Source organism: Malus domestica, chromosome 07 (assembly GCF_042453785.1).
Source record: "Malus domestica chromosome 07, GDT2T_hap1".
Lineage (NCBI taxonomy): Eukaryota > Viridiplantae > Streptophyta > Magnoliopsida > Rosales > Rosaceae > Malus > Malus domestica.
In genome coordinates, this window is record NC_091667.1 from 10,363,253 (window position 1) to 10,370,794 (window position 7,542).

Genomic DNA, 7,542 nt, shown 5'->3' on the forward strand with positions numbered 1-7,542 from the left:
CCTCTATCCAGTGGTGATATCTTTAACCGATGAAGATGCACAAGGTAATGTATCAATTTCACTTGAAGCTTACTTGTAGTTTCAGGCTTGGTCAAGTGCGATACAAACCCTATAGTAAGAGTCCCCCAAGTCACCGAGCTAGGAGGTAACAGACAAGGTAAGCAATCAGACTTCCAAGCAAGCAACCTGGATCGGAGGTTCGACTTCGGCTTCCGGTTGATTGTTCTCATTCTCCTTGTGTCGTAAATAACACCAAGGATAAGGAGAAGCAAATGGAGAAAAGATGATATGAGATACTTTTGTTTTTGAAGAAATAACTTTCCACAGGCTTATTCTTGAACTGGGCTAGAGGGTTTTATGGTTTCCTCCAGAGTATAAGGCCGACTCAAGAATTTCAGGGTCAAAACAAGTCCTTCAAATCTAGAGTACGTTCGACCCTGATGATATGGGATACTTTTGCTGTTGACAAAGTAGTGGATGTATCGGCACGTGTTCTATTACGCTTGTGTCCACATGCTTCCTTGTATCCTTCTCACTTGCCCTATCTGTTCCTCAGGCAGATGTGGTATCTTCTCTGGAAGCATAAGATGTTGAAGATGAGTACTCGAGAGCAATGCCAGGTAAGTAATCAAGTAAGGGGTTCCAGGCAGTCAGTTCCTAACTGGAAGCTTAATTCCTAGTGCTGACTGATTGCTCTCTTTCTCCTTGTCTTGCAGGTAAGAACAAGGCCAAAGGAAAAGACATGGAAAAAACATGATATGGGATACTCTTACTTTTAACCTTGATGATATGAGATACACTTGCTCTGGTGTGGCTTGTTTGTAGAGGTATTATCGGGAGGAAAATAAGCTGAGTATTTCGAGAGACCCTGCTGAGAGTGCCCTCTCGGATGTGAAGAAAGGTTGAGCATTTTTTTTTATTTGCAGGTTTGCCTGGCTGTGGAGGATGGAGGTCAACATATATAGAAGTCTTCCTAACAACAAGTAGTAGTACTATTCATTTACCCTTCTTGGTCATAGCAATGTAGTGGGAGCTACAAGCTTCACGTATTTTAACTTTGTCATAGCACTTTGAAAAAATGGTCTATGGTATCTGAAAAGCTGATGTTGTGTGTGAAGATTGCAGACAAGCTTTATCTAAGGAAATCTGGCTCTCGAAGTTCGGAGAGCGGTGCCTCTTCAGTTTTCGAACAAGCAATCTTGTCGGGGATCTGGCTCTCGAGAATCAGAGAATGGTGCCTTTTCGATTTTTGAGAAAGCAATCCTGTTGGGAGTCTGACTCTTGAAATTCGGAAAGCAGTATCTCTTCGATTTTTGAGAAAGTAATCATGTTGGGAGTCTGGCTCTCTAGACTAGGAGAGCAGTGTCTCTTTGATTTTTTATAAAGTAATCCTGTAAGGATTCTGACTCTCGAGATTCGGAGAGCAGTGTCTCTTCGATTTTTTATAAAGTAATCCTGTTGGGAGTCTGGCTCTCAAGATTCGGAGGGCGGTGCCTCTTCGATTTTTGAGCACGTAATCCTGTTGGGAGTCTGGCTTTCGAGATTCAGAGAGCTATGCCTCTTCGATTTTTGAGCAAGCAATCTTGTTGGGAGTGTTTTCTCGAATGTGAGTAAAGGTTGGGTATTTTTACCAATCTGTCTTGCCACGGAGCACGGAGGTTGACACACATTGGGACTTTCTAGTTATCAAGCAGGGTGCTGTTTCTTTACCCTTGTGGGTAATAATAGGGCAGCTGGACCTTCAAAATTTATGTGTCTAAACTTTGTCAAAGATCTTTGGCAAAGTTATATGTGGTACCCGAGGAGCTGATGTTGCATGTGGAAAGTGGTGCTTCTTCGGAATCCGGAGAGTGGTGCCTCTTCCATTTTTGAACCAACGACCATGTTGCCCTTTCTTTTATAAGGGCACCAATTGTGTGCAAGAAGTACATTCAGAGAGTTATTGCTTGTAGGAATTTTCCCCTTACTTCAGAGATTTATTGCACCTTATTTCTCCTTCATCATTTCTGAGAATGTCTGGCCCATCCGACCGTCGTTTTGACTTGAACTTTGGTGAAGAGGCAATCATGCCTTCTCAAGACAACATATGGTGCCCATCCTTCTTATCCCCTACTGGTCTTCTTACCGTTGAGAACTCTGTGATGAAGAATGATATGACCGCTGCGGTGGTGGCCAGGAACCTTCTTACTCCCAAAGATAATAGACTACTTTCCAAACGGTTTGATGAGTTGGCTGTTAAGGATTCTCTGGCTCTCAGTGTTCAGTGTACAGGTTCTGTGTCTAATATGGCCCAACGCATATTTGCTCGAACCCGCCAAGTTGAATCATTGGCGGCTGAAGTGATAAGTCTTAAACAGGAGATCAGAGGGCTCAAGCATGAGAATAAACAGTTCCACAGGCTTGCACATGACTATGCTACAAACATGAAGAGAAAGCTCGACCAGCTGCAGGAATCTAATGGTCAGATTTTACTTGATCATCATAGGTTTGTGGGTTTGTTCCAAAGGCATTTATTGCCTTCATCTTCTGGGGTTGTACCACGTAATGAAGCTCCAAATGATCAACCTTCGGTGTCTCCTCCTTCTAGGGATCTGCCTAGTACTGAGGCTCCGAATAATCACCATCTGGTGCCTCCTCTTTCTGGGGCTCTGCCGACTGCTGAGACTTCTCCTGATCAACCTTTGTGAAGACTCCCTCTTATTTGTTTATTTTGATTCATGTATATGTACATATTTGTAACTTATCAGAGATATCAATAAACAAGTTTGGCTTCATTTCAACGTATTGTGTTAAATACACCAAGGCCTTATTCACTAAGTTCTTTGAATTTTTCCTTTTGTTAAAGCTTGTATGTTGAAACTTTGTGAGTGAAGCATGTAAGTTGAGGTAGTGCTCCCTTAATTTCCCGAGTGAGGAAAACTTCTCATTTGGAGACTTGAAAAATCCAAGTCACTTAGTGGTCGTGAGACTTCCGAGTATCAAGGTGCAGTAGTATATGGTAAGAGTCCCCCAAGTCTCCGGTCGAGGGAGTTGACGAATGAGGCATTTCCTTTCTAAGTGATAGCCCAAAACTTCTTCTTCATATATATTTGTTATGAAAGTTGTTAGGCCCAAAGAAGATGAGGCCTAGGCAAATTTTTTTTTTTTTTTCAAAATTTTTTTTCGAACTTTTATTTATTTATTTATTTTTTCGAATTTTCGAATTTTCGAATTTCCGAATTTTTTAATTTTCGAATTTCCGAATTTTTGAATTTCCAAAAAAAAGATTAAAAAAAATATATGTATATATATATATTTTAAAGCTTTGTAGGTGAAGCTTTGTAGGTGAAGCTTTGGTGTTGAAGCTTTGTAGGTGAAGCTTTGAGGTTGAAGCTTTGTTGGGCACCATGAATTGATTTTGCTTCACACTATCTTGATCAAAATAGTGTGAAGCTTTTGTAGGTGAAGCTTTTGTGTTGAAGTTTTGTAGGTGAAGCTTTTGTGGGTCAAGCTTTTGTGGGTCAAGCTTTTGTAGGTGAAGCTTTTGTGGGTCAAGCTTTTGTGGGCCAAGCTTTTATAGGTGAAGCTTTTGTGGGTCAAGCTTTTATGGGTCAAGCTTTTGTAGGGGAAGCTTTTGTGGGTCAAGCTTTTGTAGGTCAAGCTTTGTTGGGCACCATGAATTGATTTTGCTTCACACTATCTTGATCAAGATAGTGTGAAGCTTTTGTATGTGAAGCTTTTGTGTTGAAGTTTTTGTAGGTGAAGCTTTGGAGTTGAAGCTTTGTAGGTGAAGCTTTGGAGTTGAAGCTTTTGTTGGGTACCATGAATTGATTTTGCTTCACACTATCTTGATCAAGATAGTGTGAAGCTTTTGAAAATTTGTAGTTGTCCTCCACTGATGAAGCTTTTGTTGGTGAAGCTTTTTTTTTTTTTTTTTTTTTTTTTCTTTTGGAAACTAGAAATTTGAAAAATACAAATTTTGCTTCCACACTGTTGAGCAAGAGATTGTGATGCAAGCCACACCTTGTAGTAGTCGAAGGTTTGAATGAACCATATAAATTGAATTTGCTTCGAACAGTCTTGAATTTGCTTCGAAGGTTTGAGAATTGTAGTTGCCCTCCATTGATGAAGCTTTTGTTGGCACCATAAATTGGTTTTGCTTCACACTGTCTTGATCAAGAGTGTGTGAAGCTTTTGAGAATTGTGGTTGCCCTCCATTGATGAAGCTCTTGTTGGCACCATAAATTGGTTTTTCTTCACACTGTTTTGATCAAGAGTATGTGAAACTTTTGAGAATTGTGGTTGCCCTCCATTGATGAAGCTCTTGTTGGCACCATAAATTGATTTTGCTTCACACTGTCTTGATTAAGAGTGTGTGAAACTTTTGAGAATTATAGTTGCCCTTCATTGATGAAGCTTTTGTTGGCACCATAAATTGGTTTTGCTTCACACTGTCTTGATCAAGAGTGTGTGAAGCTTTTGAGAATTGTGGTTGAACTCCTTTGATGAAGCTTTTGTTGGCACCATAAATTGGTTTTGCTTCACACTATCTTGATCAAGAGTGTGTAAAGCTTTTGAGAATTACGGTTACCCTCCATTGATGAAGCTCTTGTTGGCACCATAAATTGGTTTTTCTTCACACTGTTTTGATCAAGAGTATGTGAAACTTTTGAGAATTGTGGTTGCCCTCCATTGATGAAGCTCTTGTTGGCACCATAAATTGATTTTGCTTCACACTGTCTTGATCAAGAGTGTGTGAAGCTTTTGAGAATTGTAGTTGCCCTTCATTGATGAAGCTTTTGTTGGCACCATAAATTGGTTTTGCTTCACACTGTCTTGATCAAGAGTGTGTGAAGCTTTTGAGAATTGTGGTTGAACTCCTTTGATGAAGCTTTTGTTGGCACCATAAATTGGTTTTGCTTCACACTATCTTGATCAAGAGTGTGTAAAGCTTTTGAGAATTATGGTTACCCTCCATTAATGAAGCTCTTGTTGGCACCATAAATTGATTTTGCTTCACACTGTCTTGATTAAGAGTGTGTGAAGCTTTTGAGAATTGTGGTTGCCCTCCATTGATGAAGCTCTTGTTGGCACCATAAATTGATTTTGCTTCACACTGTCTTGATCAAGAGTGTGTGAAGCTTTTGAGAATTGTGGTTGCCCTCCATTGATGAAGCTCTTGTTGGCACCATAAATTGATTTTACTTCACACTGTCTTGATCAAGAGTGTGTGAAGCTTTTGAGAATTGTAGTTGCCCTTCATTGATGAAGCTTTTGCTGGCACCATAAATTGGTTTTGCTTCACACTGTCTTAATCAAGAGTGTGTGAAGCTTTTGAGAGTTGTGGTTGAACTCATTTAATGAAGCTCTTGTTGGCACCATAAATTTGTTTCGCTTCACACTGTCTTGATCAAGAGTGTGTGAAGCTTTTGAGAATTGTGGTTGCCCTCCATTGATGAAGCTCTTGTTGGCACCATAAATTGGTTTTTCTTCACACAGTTTTGATAAAGAGTATGTGAAACTTTTGAGAATTGTGGTTGCCCTCCATTGATGAAGCTCTTGTTGGCACCATAAATTGATTTTGCTTCACACTGTCTTGATCAAGAGTGTGTGAAGCTTTTGAGAATTGTAGTTGCCCTTCATTGATGAAGCTTTTGTTGGCACCATAAATTGGTTTTGCTTCACACTGTCTTGATCAAGAGTGTGTGAAGCTTTTGAGAATTGTGGTTGAACTCCTTTGATGAAGCTTTTGTTGGCACCATAACTTGGTTTTGCTTCACACTATCTTGACAAGAGTGTGTAAAGCTTTTGAGAATTATGGTTACCCTCCATTGATGAAGCTCTTGTTGGCACCATAAATTGATTTTGCTTCACACTGTCTTGATTAAGAGTGTGTGAAGCTTTTGAGAATTGTGGTTCCCTCCATTGATGAAGCTCTTGTTGGCACCATAAATTGATTTTGCTTCACACTGTCTTGATTAAGAGTGTGTGAAGCTTTTGAGAATTGTGGTTCCCTCCATTGATGAAGCTCTTGTTGGCACCATAAATTGGTTTTGCTTCACACTGTCTTGATCAAGAGTGTGTGAAGCTTTTGAGAATTGTGGTTGCCCTCCATTGATGAAGCTCTTGTTGGCACCAGAAATTGATTTTGCTTCACACTGTCTTGATCAAGAGTGTGTGAAGCTTTTAAGAATTGTAGTTGCCCTTCATTGATGAAGCTTTTGTTGGCACCATAAATTGGTTTTGCTTCACACTGTCTTAATCAAGAGTGTGTGAAGCTTTTGAGAGTTGTGGTTGAACTCATTTAATGAAGCTCTTGTTGGCACCATAAATTTGTTTTGCTTCACACTGTCTTGATCAAGAGTGTGTGAAGCTTTTGAGAATTGTGGTTGCCCTCCATTGATGAAGCTCTTGTTGGCACCATAAATTGGTTTTTCTTCACACTGTTTTGATCAAGGGTATGTGAAACTTTTGAGAATTGTGGTTGCCCTCCATTGATGAAGCTCTTGTTGGCACCATAAATTGATTTTGCTTCACACTGTCTTGATCAAGAGTGTGTGAAGCTTTTGAGAATTGTAGTTGCCCTTCATTGATGAAGCTTTTGTTGGCACCATAAATTGGTTTTGCTTCACACTGTCTTGATCAAGAGTGTGTGAAACTTTTGAGAATTGTGGTTGAACTCCTTTGATGAAGCTTTTGTTGGCACCATAAATTGGTTTTGCTTCACACTATCTTGATCAAGAGTGTGTAAAGCTTTTGAGAATTATGGTTACCCTCCATTGATGAAGCTCTTGTTGGCACCATAAATTGATTTTGCTTCACACTGTCTTGATTAAGAGTGTGTGAAGCTTTTGAGAATTGTGGTTGCCCTCCATTGATGAATCTCTTGTTGGCACCATAAATTGATTTTGCTTCACACTGTCTTGATCAAAAGTGTGTGAAGCTTTTGAGAATTGTGGTTGCCCTCCATTGATGAAGCTCTTGTTGGCACCATAAATTGATTTTGCTTCACACTGTCTTGATCAAGAGTGTGTGAAGCTTTTAAGAATTGTAGTTGCCCTTTATTGATGAAGCTTTTGTTGGCACCATAAATTGGTTTTGCTTCACACTGTCTTAATCAAGAGTGTGTGAAGCTTTTGAGAGTTGTGGTTGAACTCATTTAATGAAGCTCTTGTTGGCACCATAAATTTGTTTTGCTTCACACTGTCTTGATCAAGAGTGTGTGAAGCTTTTGAGAATTGTGGTTGCCCTCCGTTGATGAAGCTCTTGTTGGCACCATAAATTGGTTTTTCTTCACACTGTTTTGATCAAGAGTATGTGAAACTTTTGAGAATTGTGGTTGCCCTCCATTGATGAAGCTCTTGTTGGCACCATAAATTGATTTTGCTTCACACTGTCTTGATCAAGAGTGTGTGAAGCTTTTGAGAATTGTAGTTGCCCTTCATTGATGAAGCTTTTGTTGGCACCATAAATTGGTTTTGCTTCACACTGTCTTGATCAAGAGTGTGTGAAGCTTTTGAGAATTGTGGTTGAACTCCTTTGATGAAGCTTTTGTTGGCACCA